The sequence below is a fragment of the Geotrypetes seraphini genome, chromosome 2 (assembly GCF_902459505.1).
Source record: "Geotrypetes seraphini chromosome 2, aGeoSer1.1, whole genome shotgun sequence".
Lineage (NCBI taxonomy): Eukaryota > Metazoa > Chordata > Amphibia > Gymnophiona > Dermophiidae > Geotrypetes > Geotrypetes seraphini.
This window is the reverse complement of record NC_047085.1, coordinates 435,628,606-435,642,615: the sequence shown is the minus strand read 5'-3', so window position 1 is coordinate 435,642,615 and position 14,010 is coordinate 435,628,606. Positions and strand designations below refer to the sequence as shown.

The following is a 14,010-nucleotide window of genomic DNA, read 5'->3' as shown; positions in this document are numbered from 1 at the left end:
TTACCAACCAGTATTGGGAGATGATTTTAATATCACTGCAGAATTCCTGGATAGACTGTAAGCCTCCCAACCCTAGCAGAAAGGGGGTGGGGATAAGGGAGTTAATTTTGTTGGCTTGTTAGATGTGTGGAGAATGCTTCGCCCTGATGAACTTGACTTTACATATTATTCCCAGACCAATAAGGTTTATAGTTACTTGGATTATTTGTTAGTGTGGACCTCCATGTTTCCCGAGGTGCATAGGGCTACCATTGAGGATAGGATGGTCTCCGATTATCACATGGTTTGGTTGGATATGGGGGTCCCCAAGGGAGGTTCCTTTAGTAGATGGCATATGAATCCTACTTTGTACTTAAATGAGGATTTCCGCAGTTATCTTGGGCAGCAATGGGATTGTTATGTGGCTGATAATAGATGTCTGTGATATAACTTACTGGGAGGTGAATAAAGCTGTTCTGCGGGGGGAAGATTATTGAGTATATGGCTCATAAGCGTAAAGAGCAGGATCAGAGACTCTTAGAGTTGGCCCAGAGTTTGCATCTCGCTAGAGGGGAATTGATGACAAAAGGATCAGATGCTGCTTGCCAGAGGCATTTATCCCTAGCAAATCAATGATTTTCTGAGTCGACGTGCCCAGCAGGACATCCAGCTCTATATGTATCAACTGCATAGATGGGAAAATAAAGCTAGAAATCTTGTTGCATCCCTGATTTGTCAAAGAAATGGCTAGATATTTAATCACCTGCATAAAATTACCATGGGGCGGATGGTCTCAGGGGATGCCGATATACAGCAACAGTTTATCCATGTTTATCATACGTTATATAATAAGAGACATTGTGATACTGAGGACGGGCATCCTTCTTCCAAGACTTTGGGCTTCCCTCTTTGACTTGTTAAATTCTCCCATTAAGAGGGCTAAAATACAGTGGGCAATAGGGAATTTGAAGCTGGCTAAAGCACCAGACCCTGTTGGTCTTGGCCCTGAGTACTATACATTTTTTTAATACTAAAATAATGGGCCTTTTTCAGGCTTTATGTACTGTATTGTGTTCTCCTGAGCTGCATGCTACTATTGAAGTGTTACCCAAGCCGGTTAGAGATAAAGGATGTTACATGTTATATAGATGGCAGATAAAGGTCAAATGGCCCATCCAGTCTGCCCATCCGCAGTAACCATTATCTCTTAAGCTATTTGCAGCAATCTTGGCTGCCAGGTTGGGAAAACTTCTGCCCTCTCTTATTCATCCTGATCAGGCCAGTTTTGTACCGGGACGGTATACCTCTGCCAATGTTTTGTGGGCCTTAGCAGTGTTTCAGGGTGGCAGAAGACATCGAGGAGACACCATCCTTGTCAACTTTAACGCTGAGAATGCATTTGAACAAGATTCTTTGGGATTACTTGTTCTGGGTTCTCCCACAATTTGGTATAATGGGCAGTTTTTTATCCGGGATATGGGCCTTTTATGATAAACCCACAGCCCATATTCTGCTTAATTGGGATCTTACTTCTTCATTCCATCTGGAGAGGGGTACTCGCAAAGGTTGCCCTCTGTCCCCCATGTTGTTTGTGCTCTCTCTCGAGCCTCTGGCAGCCAAGATCCAGCAACTGCATACACTGCAAGGGATCTGAGTGAGGTCTCAAGGGTTTAAAGATTAATCTTTTTGCCGATGATATGCTTATTTTTCTTGGTAACGCGGCTGCAGGTGTGCGACAGTTGGTCAATGTTATTCAGAGTTTTGGGTCCATTTCTGGGTTGCGAATAAACTTTGATACCGTATTTTCACGTAGATAACGCGCACCTACCGTGTAAAACGCGCACACGGGTATAAGCGCGCGGACAACACAAATCTATGTGCAGAAATTTTTATATATACCGCGCACACCCGTATACCGCGCATGCTGCCCGACTCTTCCCGTCGCCCACGACTCTCCTTTCGCCCGCCCCGACTCTCCTCTGGCCACCCCGACTCTCCTTTCGCCTGCCCCGACTCTCCTCTCCCCCTTGAAGTCCTGTCCCCACCCTGAAAAACCTGATCCCCCCCCCCAACGTGCGATGTCACCCCAATGCAGAACCGCTCGCACCCCCACCCCGAAGGACCACTCGCACGCACTCCCGTCCTCTTGCCCCAGCCAACCGCGGCACCCCCGACACGATCGGGGCAAGAGGGAGCCTCAAGCCCTCTTGCCCCAGCCAACCGCGGCACCCCTGACACGATCGGTGGCAAGAGAGAGCTCAAGCCCTCCTGCCCCTCCCCGACACGATCGCGGCAAAAGGGAGCCCAAGCGCTCTTGCCCCCGCCGACTCCCCAACTCCCCGACAATATCGGGCCAGGAGGGAGCCCAAACCCTCCTGGCCACGGCAACCCCCCTCCCCCCACCCTGCACTACATTACGGGCAGGAGGGATCCCAGGCCCTCCTGCCCTCGACGCAAACCCCCCTCCCCCAACGACCGCCCCCCCCAAGAACCTCCGACCGCCCCCCCCCAGCCGACCCGCGACCCCCCTGGCCGACCCCCACGACACCCCCACCCGCCTTCCCCGTACCTTTGTGTAGTTGGCCGGACAGACGGGAGCCAAACCCGCCTGTCCGGCAGGCAGCCAACGACGGAATGAGGCCGGATTGGCCCAACCGTCCCAAAGCTCCGCCTACTGGTGGGGCCTAAGGCGCCTGGGCCAATCAGAATAGGCCCGGGAGCCTTAGGTCCCTCCTAGGGGCGGGGCCCTGAGCACATTGCCCAAGGCCCCCGCCCCCAGGAGGGACCTAAGGCTCCCGGGCCTATTCTGATTGGCTCAGGCGCCTTAGGCCCCACCAGTAGGCGGAGCTTTGGGACGGATGGGCCAATCCGGCCTCATTCCGTCGTAGGATGCCTGCCTGACAGGCGGGTTTGGCTCCCGTCTGTCCGGCCAACTACATAAAGTTACAGGGAAGGGGGGTGGGGTGTCGTGGGGGTCGGCCAGGGGGGTCGCGGGTTGGCTGGGGGGGCGGTCGGAGGTTCTTGGGGGAGGGCGGTCGTTGGGGGGAGGGGGGTATGCGTCGAGGGCAGGAGGCCTGGGATCCCTCCTGCCCGTAATGTAGTGCGGGGTGGGGGTAGGGGGTCGCCGTGGCCAGGAGGGTTTGGGCTCCCTCCTGGCCCGAAATTGTCGGGGAGTTGGGGAGTCGGCGGGGCAAGAGGGCTTGGGCTCCCTATTTGCCCCGATCGTGTCGGGGGAGGCAAGAGGGCTTGAGCTCCCTCTTGCCCCGATCGTGTCGGGGGTGCCGCGGTTGGCTGGGGCAAGAGGGCTTGAGCTCCCTCTTGCCTCGATCGTGTCGGGGGTGCCGCGGTTGGCTGGGGCAAGAGGACGGGAGTGCGTGCGAGTGGTCCTTCGGGGTGGGGGTGCGGGTGCGGGTGGGAGTGCGTGCGAGCGGGTCCTTCAGGGTGGGGATGCGGGTGCGGGTGGGTGAGCGCGTGCGAGCGGTCCTTCGGGGGTGAGGGTGCGGGTGAGCGGTCCTTCGGGTGGGGGGGTGCGAGCGGTCCTGCAGGGGGGGGTGAATCGGACGTCGGGGGGGGGGGGGAACTATGTAAAAAAAATTTTATACAACGCGCTCACGCGTATTACCGCGCAAGGTTATGCACGGTTTTGTAAAAACACGTATAACGCGCGCGTTATATGCGTGAAAATACGGTAAGTTTGAGGCTTTGGAGGTCTCTAGGTGATGCGTGGCTCATGCGGACCCTTACTTTCCCCTAGCCTGGTCGAAAGGGCATGTTAAGTACTAGGGGGATTTATTTGCATTCTGATCCCTTGGTCATGTATAAGCAAAACATTGTGGATAAATTAGCTTCTATTAAATCCCTTTCTCATTTCCTTTTGGGGCATGTTGCCCTTATTAAGATGGTTCTTCTACCTAAACTTTTATAGCTTTGCAGATGGTATCTTTATGGGTTCATGTACCACTACTATTAATTATTTCTATAGCGCTACCAGATACACTCAGCGCTGTAGTAGACATTGGTTGTACAAGGGAGTGCTTTCCTCCTTTCTTTGGAGACATCGGTTGGCACATATTGGGTATAATAGTTGGTGAGGACTAAACGTAATGGGGAAGTTAATTTCCCTGATTTGCGCCTCTATAATGTGGGCAGCCCTTTTGCACTAGATTCACGAGCTGCACACTGGAGAGAAATCGTTTTGCCCTTACTATGATTTGGACAGACCTAGCTCAGCATGAGTTCGCCTTCGATGTTATACAGGGGAAGAGGCACTGTTCCCCCACTGATATGACCTTTGTGCAGTGTGTGGCGTTGATGGAGGGCTACTCTTGGGGAGTCAACAAGTCTGTCTCCTTTTTTGGAATTTGTGAGGGATATGCATGGGTTTTTTTTTTAGCAAGAGCTTGAGCACTACTGTCGATATGTGGGAGGTTTTCCTACCTACAGATCCGTAGCTATTGTTCTTCTTTACAGACTTCTGGGGGAGTTTTTCTCCAGTTCTCTAATTTAGATCATGTATTTCTGAATATTCCACCTGCTCACAACAAGCTCTCAGTTTGGTATCTGACTGGAAGTCTTTTAAATCTCAAGACTGTTTGAAACAGTTTGGCACAGGCCTGGACGGACTGTTGGGTAGGACTGAACAGACTGTTTGAGTGAGAGCGTAATTGTGGAGGATCTGTCCCAGAGTTTTCTCCTGTCTGGTAAAGTGACTCCCAATGTGGGGTTGCATGAGCATCATTTAAAACTACTGCATATAACATATATAATCCAATGCAGAGGGAAACAGATGAAGCTGTGGGAGATAATAGTTGTCTCCACTGTAAGATCCAGCATGGAACTTTGGTACATCATTTTTTGGAATGCCCATCCTTGGGTCCCCTATGGAGATAGATGTTAAGTGATGAGCTTTTGGGAGTGGAGAGCCCTTGTTGGACCTGGGTATAGTGGAACATCACAGGCACTTCCTACTGATGGTGTTTGGCTTGGTAAAGAAGTCTATACTTCAGCATTGGGTGGGACCTACTCAGCCCATGGTCTAACACTGGTGGAATCTTATGGCACAGATGGTGTCTTGGGAAAGAATGCATTGGGTTAATTCTGGAAATCTCCAGCATCAGGCTTACTTAGAGTGTTGGACTGCTTTTCAACAGTGAGGCTGGATCCTGGAGGGCACATGGGGGGGTATATAAAACTTAAAGACAGAGTGTTAGTAGTGTATTATGTTCACTATTAAGGATTTTGTATTATGGACCTTTATAGGTGCTCTCGTCTATTATATTCTAAGTATTTATAAGCATATCCATTGCTATTTACCGCTCAATAAGAGTAGGAAAACATTTTGAACCAAATTGTGCCCCCAGCCTCCCTCACTCCCTGCCAGGCTCTGCACCCAACCCCCACACTCCCTGCCAGGCTCTGCACCCTGACCTCCCTCCCTGTCAGGCTCTGTACCCTGTCCCACCGCCCTGCCCTGTACCCTCTCCCCATCTGCTCCTTGCACTGTCCTATCTTCCTTGCAGTTGCACTAATCCTCTCTTTCATCCCATCTTCAACCTGTACTTTCAACTCCATCACCATCCTCTCCTTGTGCTACTCTATTCCTTGTTACATCCTCTACACAACAGATGCATCCTATCGCCTTACTATACCATCTTCGCCCCATCACTGAACTGACCTAGCCCCATTTATGTGCCCCCACCTTTCATCTTTGTGCTGAACCCGCCCCATCCAGCACAGTGGAGCAATCACAAGCAGGCACATGCAGCCGACTTATCACACAGTGCGCTCCATGCCGCATGTTCATCCAGCTCCATTTCCAACAGCCGCGCTCTTCCAGAAAGGTTGTTACAATAAAAGAAGCCCTTTAATTTCCCCGGTATACGCGGTGTATGGGCCGGCAGGAGCACACTGTCTGTGCTGCTGCCTGGGCCCACCCCGCTTTCTGGATCATTGGAAATAGACTCCCACTGCAGGTGATTGAGGCCAGCAGCGTGATGGATTTTAAGAGAAAATGGGATACTCACGTGAGATCTTTAAGGGAGTGAATTCAGGGGGGCGGATACTTGGAATGGGCAGACTTGGGTGGGCTATAGCCCTTTTCTGCCGCTATTTTCTATGTTTCTATGTTTCTAAAGACAGGAAGGGGCACTAAGGACATGGGAAGGAGGCACTGGGGCACTAAAGACATGGGAAGGAGGCACTGGGGGCACTAAAGACATGAGAAGGAGGCACTGGGGACACTAAAGACAGGAAGGGGCATTAAGGACATGGGAAGGAGGCACTGGGGGCACTAAAGACATGGGAAGGCGGCACCGGGGGCACTAAGAACATAGGAAGGAAAGAGGGAGGGAATAGAAAGGGCTTGAGTGCAAAAAGAAAAAAATGAAAGAAAGGATACACAGACAGAAGGAAACGCAACCAGAGACTCATGAAATCATCAGACAGCAAAGGTAGGAAAAAAGATTTTATTTTCAATTTAGTGATCAAAACATGTCAGTTTTGAGAATTTATATCTGCTGTTTATATTTTGCACTTATATTGTCTACTTTTCTATAGTTACTGAGGTGACCAAGCTTGCGGAGATGGGGTGGAAAACGGGGTTTTTAAATTTTAGATCTTGTAGTTTGCCAGTCCACAAAAATAATTCTTTTATTTCTGCCGGTCCACGGGTGTAAAAAGGTTGAAAAACACAACTCTAAGGCATGGCCCGGGGCTGCCTGTTTGTTGCTTTAAAATAGTATTTTATTCTGTTTACTCCTGGGTAGATTATGTAGAACAGGGAGAGGGGGTGGTATGACTGGGGGAGGGGAGTGTATGGGGCGTGCGATTGAGGGGGTGTGCATGGGTGGTGAATGTATTGGTTATATGTGCTGTTTGGCTGTTGTGGGATTGGGGGGAGTGCGCAGTTCTCCTATGTGCTGTTCATTTCACCTACTACTTCAACCTAATCTGGAACCAACCAAAAGAAAAAACTCACCCAAAGATAATAAAAAAAGAACATCTCACAAGGGGACACATAAACCCAGAGGAATACTGGGCGCATTACGAATCGTGCGAGGAGATAAACGAAGGGGATGAGTTCTGGGAACAATGGACGAAAACTAGCACATCCATCCTAGACAAAATAGCTCCTAAACGAAACAGAACAAACCACTCAAACAAATATAATAACTGGTTCGACTCTGACCTATTAAAAATGAAACAGTCGGTAAGAAGACTAGAAAGGATCTGGAATAAAACAGGAGAAATATCAGACCGGAATAATTGGAAATCAAACATAAAGGACTACAAACAACTGATAAAAGAAAAAAGAAAAACATTCTACTCATCCAAAATACATACATCCGACACGAGCTCAAAAAGAATCAACACACACGAATTGTTCAACTTGGTTAAAAATTTATTTGATACCACACGCCACATCCAATCCAAACACGACATAAAACTTCCAACAGCAGATGATCTAGCACATCACTTTAACTCAAAAATTGTGAACCTAAGAAACAACTGCCCAACAAACAACACATATGGAAATCAAATAACCAACATACATGCAAATGAAATACCAGCGATATGTTCTGGAACTCCTTTCAGGATCTAGAATTGGAGCAACTTCATAAAACTTTACAACAAATATACTAAATCAAACTGCATCCTTGATCCCTGTCCCCCCAATATTATGAAAGCAGCGCCATTAGACTTTAAACTAACACTGTGGAATAATATGACCAATAACTTCAAAAACGGAAAATTCCTAACGAAAAACGGTCACATTATAATCACCCCAATTCCAAAAAATCATAAACAATCCCTATCATTAGTAACTAACTATAGACCGGTAGCATCCATTCCATTCTTCGTAAAAATAATGGAAGGTTTAGTACACACCCAATTGATGGACTACCTTGATCAGTTCTCGCTACTACATGAAACCCAGTCTGGCTTCAGACCTCTGTTTAGCACAGAGACGGTGATCGCAGCAACCCTAGAATACTCACGCAACTTACTCAGCAAGGGACATAATGCCTTAATCATGCAATTTGACATGAGCTCGGCCTTTGACCTGGTGGATCACAAAAAATTGCTACAATGTCTAGACGCAATCAGCATCGGAGGTGAAGTACTTGACTGGTTCCGAGGATTCCTCACATCCCGCACCTATCAAGTACGCTTCAACTGCAGCCTCTCTAGAACATGGAGAAACCCATCAGGCGTTCCACAGGGGTCCCCTCTATCCCCACTACTCTTCAACGTCTATATATCTTCACTAGGCATGCAGCTGGCCCAACAGGGTATAAAAGTATTCAGCTACGCGGATGACTTCACAATCATTATCCCATTCAATACTTCTCCCTCCGATATCACCCCCACAGCAACACAAGCACTAAACCTGATGGAACAATGGACCTCAGAATTTAAACTGAAACTCAATTCAGATAAAACTAAATTCTTTATAGCCTCGCCACTCTCAAATATCACGACAAAATCATTACGCATAAACAATCTTAACTACCCCATCCAACCAACAATGAAGGTTCTGGGGGTAATACTAGACCAAGGTCTAACTATGAAAGACCATGTGGACTCCCTAGTCAAAAAAGGGTTCTTCACTCTCTGGAAACTTAGGTCCATAAGAGCATACTTCGACGCTTCAGCATTCAGAATACTGGTACAATCCCTAATATTAAGCCACCTTGATTATTGTAACATCACCCACCTGGCAATTTCCCAGAAGCAAATGCAGAGACTACAACTGATACAAAATGCAGCAGTCAGGCTGATTTTCGGGCTGAAGAAGTCCGATCATATAACCCCTTCCTACTGACTCCTGCACTGGCTACCAATGGAGGCACGCACGAAGTTCAAGCTGGGATTTCTATGCTTCAAAGTACTATCAGGTCTAGCCCCTAAATACATAACAGACCTCTTCTCATACCCAACCAACAGACATGAGAGAAGATTACACCTGAAATTCGTCTCCCCACCAGCCAGAGGATGCAAATATAAGAGATACCATCAACAACTTCTATCCTATCAAGCAGCCTTATGGGGCAAAGACTTAGATAAACTAATTACACACACAAACAACTATGGAGAATTCAGGAAACACCTGAAAACATACCTGTTCACAAAATACCTAGGCAACGAACAAGGACAATAACCCCCTTCGTAATCACTCCCCAAATCTGTTCTTGTAAACTGTTAACCCCAATCACTAACTTCCAACCCTGTGCAAACCGCAAGGTTTGACCCTACAGTACATAACTGTTGTTATTATCATTAATGCTGTTACTATCAGATGTACATTGCAATATTCTTTGCTGTAAACCGCCTAGAAGTCGCAAGATTGTTGGCGGTATATAAGAATAAAGTTATTATTATTATTATTATACTGAGGGCTTCCAAGTCGGGGGGGGGGGGGGGAGGATTTAGCTGGGGCATCCCTGCCTCTCAACAGTATTGAGATGCTTTTCTTACTCCAAATACTTGGGTTTTCTTTCATGTTATGGCACAATTGAATATCAAGTCACTTAATGTAGATGGGCTTCATTCTCCCATTAAATGTATCAAGATACTGGCTTATGTCAAAAAAGAACATATTGACTTAGCTTTCCTCCAGGAAACATACTTGACCCCTGAAGAACATGTCAAATTATGGAGAGAGTGGGTGAGGCAGGTGGGATATGACTCGTACACTGCAAGGAAGTGTGGAGTGGCCATACTTTTACACAAAAACATACCCTTTCATATACATTCTCAAATAGCAGACCCTGTGGAGAGGTACATCATTCTGATAGGGGAGCTCTGGGGCCAACCTTTAGTACTATGTAATATCTATGTACCTAATGTCTATTCTCGTGGTTTCTTTTCCTCTTTGGTGGGTCACTTAAATCCTCTCGGCCCCATGCCAATCATAATGAGAGGGGACTTTAATTTGGTGACTAACCCTGCTGTGGATTCTAAACCTGCAAAGCGCACATCTAAGGGTCATTTCTCCAGAGGGGTGCATTTTCTTATGAAGGAACTATGTTTGATCGACACCTGGCGCACACTACATCCGACGAACTTGATTTCTCCTTTTATTCGAATCCTCATGCTTTTCCCTAAGCTGACCGCAGCCCATATTATGGCACCGTTGGTGTCTGATCATGCCATAATTGGACTTACCTTACAATTCAGTCCTTCTCCCACAAGCCGTGTTTGGAGAATGTCTCCCCATCTTTACTTAGATACTAACTTTCGTATTTATTTTCGGAAGAAATGGGAAGACTACACCCAAACAAATTCTGAGGCGGATGTTGACTCCGTTATTTATTGGGAGGCTGCCAAAACAGTTACGAGGGGACACATCCTGGCCTATTCCACAGCTATGAAAAAGAAATGAGATCGGGAACTCTTTATTATCTCAGAAATTACAGCACCTGCTTAGGGCCCATATCTCCTGCTTAGATACTGAAGTTGCGGCGCCAAATTAATGATCTGCTTAACCAGCATGCGGAGTGGAGCGGAGCATCTATTGTTATAAATATAAACTACACAGATGGGGGGATAAATCTGGTCGCCTGATAGCTAACCTAGTACGTCCTCCTAAGGCCAAGCACATCATCACTTCAATTAAAGATAAACGGGGACACATCCACACTAACCATCAGGCTATCACAAAACAGTTTGTACAATTCTGTTCAGACCTGTATGCTGCCCCCCCCCCCCCCGGACGATGCTACCGCTAGAGACTCCTTTTTCGAGAGCCTCCAGTTACCTCAGCTGTCAAGAGGACCAGCAGGCACTACTCAACTGTTCTATCTCTGGAGAGGAAATTCAGGTGGCCATTTGTAAGCTTAAATTGGCTAAAACGCCGGGCCCTGGTGGGTTAGGTCCCAAATTTTATAAACTCCCAAATCCTATGACTAGCCCCTTACAGGCTTATTTTATGGGGCTGCGACTCGAGACGGCACCTGGGGATTCTCACAATAGAGCACACGTTATTATTCTCCTCAAACCTGGACGCCCTTTGGATACCCTGGGATCATATAGGCCTATATCTTTGCTCAACCAGGATGTAAAACTCTTGGCCAGTATTTTGGTGGCGCATCTTAATATCTTTCTTATCTCTCTCATCCATTAGGATCAAGTGGGCTTTGTTCCAGGCAGACACGCCTCAATGAATCTCTTGAAGGTGTTGTCTGCATTGCAGTCTCTTCATTTTGTGGTTGATCGTGTGCTTATCACGAGCTTGGATGTCGAAAAAGCTTTCAATATGGTTTCGTGGGACCACCTTTTCTGGGTTTTGGGGCGCTATGGTTTCAGAGAGACTTTGTTGCTTGGCTAATCACCCTCTATCATAACCCTTCGTCCCAGTTGCTGGTCAATGGGGGGTGTCAGTCATTTTCGTTGGGTCATGGCAAAAGACAGGGCTGTCCCCTATCCCTCTCTTCTTTTTCTTTTGTCCCTAGAACTCCTTGCAATTCGCATACACAAAGATCCTGGGTTGGAGGGCCTTCGAGTACGCACCCAGGAGTTCCGCATCAGCATGTTTGCTGATGACATGCTGCTGTATGTCAAGCATGCTGATCGCATGGTGCTGATACTCATGTCCATTATTACTTCCTATGGGAAGTTTTCGGGTCTGAAAATTAACTTTGACAAGACCGAAGCCTTACTACTTGGTACCTCCAATTCAGAACGCTGATGTGATAAGTTGGGTGTAAGGATAGCGCCAGGAAAGCTAAAATATCTGGGTATCATGCTATATTATGACCTTAAAAGGCTGTATGAGGCTAACATTACAGCAACTATTGGGAAAATCAAAACTCTTTGTCATAAATGGCGTCGCTTCCACTGTCTCTCTGCTAGGCAGAGCAGCCTTAGTAAAGATGGTGCTCTTTCCAAAACTACTGTATCCGCTTCAAACCATTCCAATCTGGATAACTAATAGCGATGAGAGGCATTTTCAGTCGGTCATCTGAACCTTCATCTGGAATAGCAGGACGGCCCGCATTAGCTTTCTTAAGTTGTCCCAGGCTAAGGCCAGGGGTGGTCTGAATCTGCCTAACTTACGTCTTTATAATGTTGTGGGACTTCATTGATGGATCCACGAGCATCTGGTGTCTTCACCGTGTTATTCCCCCTGCACCTCCTTAAGGATTGTTGTTTGCCCTGGTCTCTTTCTTTCCTTATTCATCATTCTGGACGAGGTAGGGTGGTCTCTCCTTTCCTGGTGTACCCGTTTATTTTACCCTTTAGTAAGGTCTGGAGTTGGTGGCGGCTGAAACAGGGCAGGTTGCCTTCTGTGTCTCCTTTTCTGTGCCTTCTTCACAACCCTGATTTTGAGCCAGGAATGGGTGGTCTAGCAGGATTGTGGGGGCAAGAGGAGCGGGATACCACACTGGAGGATATATTGCAAATAGGGGATGGCCATTTCCCTTCCCTCCGGCAGGTGCTCTCACTGGAATCTCCCGCTTGGTCACTTTTACACTTATGTCCAAATTCGGCATTACTGCCAATCACTGGTTAGAGTCCATGGGGACACTTGGGAGTATGGCAGTCTTGACCTGACTTTTCTAACTCCTTCTTCCTTCATCCAATCGAATATCCACTTGGTACGAGGGGGTAGGGATTTACTGGGGGAGGACTGTTTGACTTACTTGACACATGAATGGTCCACTGATTTGAGTATGGTAGTTTCCACCCATAACCTACACCAATTTTTTCAAACTTTGTATTCTTATGTTAAGGTAGTGTCTCTTCAGGAGTCCCAATTCAAAATTCTAGACAGGGCTTAACTTACTCGCTCTAGAGTGTACGTTATGCAGCTAAATTGGACCCCTCCATCACCAACCTACTGACAGCTTCAACTGACCTCAAAGCTTTTCGAAAAGAAATCAAAACCATACTATTCAAGAAATACATCCTAATTTCCTAACCACACTCTTCCCCCCTCTCTCCCCTTCTTAGGATCCTCCCTTCAAAATGTGATTTAGACCTAACGCCTTTAACTGTATTCCTCTTCCTGAAAATGTATTAGGCCCTTCGTCGTTAATTGTACTCCTATTCCTGGAAATGTCCAGTTATCTTTTTGTTGTAATCCGCTTAGAACTGCAAGGTACAGGCGGAATAGAAGTCATTAATGTAATGTAATGTAATGTAATGTAAAGTGCAAGGCTCAGAGGGGTATTTTTCTTCATTCATTCTTTGAGTGCCCTGCTCTGAATTTTTGGGCTTCAGTGCGAAGCTGCTTAGATGGACTGCTCCTTTGCTCTTTGACATGGAATGCCCCTGCCCTTCTGCTGGGGGATGTACAGGACTTGGCCCAACAGGGCTTGGAAATGGCGCCTCAGAAATTTATCTTACATGCTGTCTTACTGGGGAAAAAACTTATTCTACAACACTGGGCTACTGAGGAGGCCCCAATTTATGCTATGTGGATTATCATGATGAAAACCCAAGCACACTACAAACTGGACAGATATGCTACCTGAACCCAGGATCTTTGGAAGACTTATTGCGGATTGTGGGAACAGTTTTTGAATACACATATGTGATGTTTGGGGGGGGGGGGGTTGTTGGGGGATTGCATTTACACCTGAACTGAGAATCCCTTTGTAATCGTACTGTACTGCTTTGTATTCACCCGAGTATCACGATTCTTGTTGGCTTGCCATACCTGATGGCATGCAAGAAGGTGTACCTCTTAACACATCTGAAGCCACTCCCCTTGCTTGACTGGAATTGTGTTGCCCTTCCTTCTTCCTGAGCCATTGCGTGGGTGTATCGGGTATATGTTTATGTGTGGGTATGGGTGAGGTTGTCTGCTGGGATGAATGGGAGAATGACTGGGAGTGAATCGTTTGGGGAATCCTTTTGGTGTTTAATCATTAAAAATGGTGGACCTGGTCAGTTGTGCAATCCAAGACCTGCTCCACCCCTCCCCCGATCCAGCAGGGAGCACCTTTTAAAAGCAGGCAGTGGCAACGAGAAGCCTCCTTCCCGCACAGATACCAGCGGGCCGATCAAGCAGGGCGTGCGAGACCT

The 14,010-nt window shown here is 47.3% G+C and overlaps 1 protein-coding gene across 2 annotated transcripts in view; it reads right to left on the bottom strand.

Moving 5' to 3' along the window:
• Positions 1 to 14,010, bottom strand: part of MLLT10 (MLLT10 histone lysine methyltransferase DOT1L cofactor) — a 692,838-nt gene that overhangs the window by 627,125 nt on the left and 51,703 nt on the right. The gene's annotated exons all lie outside the window — the stretch shown is intronic.